Below are 509 nucleotides of genomic sequence, written 5' to 3' on the forward strand. Positions count from 1 at the left end.
AGGGTGGGTTCTGCCTGTCAGGTGGGAGTGAAAATTAAACAAAACATGCGGATTCTAAGTCTCGAACAAACAACATAGACGTTAGTAGCAAGCCCGAGTAAATTATGTGTAAATTATGTGTAAACAAGTCCGCATGTTGACATAATTTACACATAATTTACACATAATTTACACATAATTTTTTTACACATGTTAACTACATAATTTACACATGTTAACTACATTTTTTTACACATGTCAACATGGAAAAGAATTAATCAATAAAAAAATAACAGGAAAAGAATTAATCAACAAAAAAATGTAGTTAACATGGAAAAGAATTTGCACACAATTTACACATAAATTGCAGTTTTTAGTTATGTAAGAATAAACATATAATAATGAATTTTACATAAAAATAAAGTTTGAAACAAGGAACGAATTAGTGGCATTGGTATCGTCCTGAAAAACAGGCAATGAATTTAAAAATAAACATTATAAAACGAATAAAAGAGAGAGTAAATTAGTGA

This window comes from Triticum aestivum, unplaced genomic scaffold (assembly GCF_018294505.1).
Source record: "Triticum aestivum cultivar Chinese Spring unplaced genomic scaffold, IWGSC CS RefSeq v2.1 scaffold123692, whole genome shotgun sequence".
NCBI classification, from domain to species: domain Eukaryota; kingdom Viridiplantae; phylum Streptophyta; class Magnoliopsida; order Poales; family Poaceae; genus Triticum; species Triticum aestivum.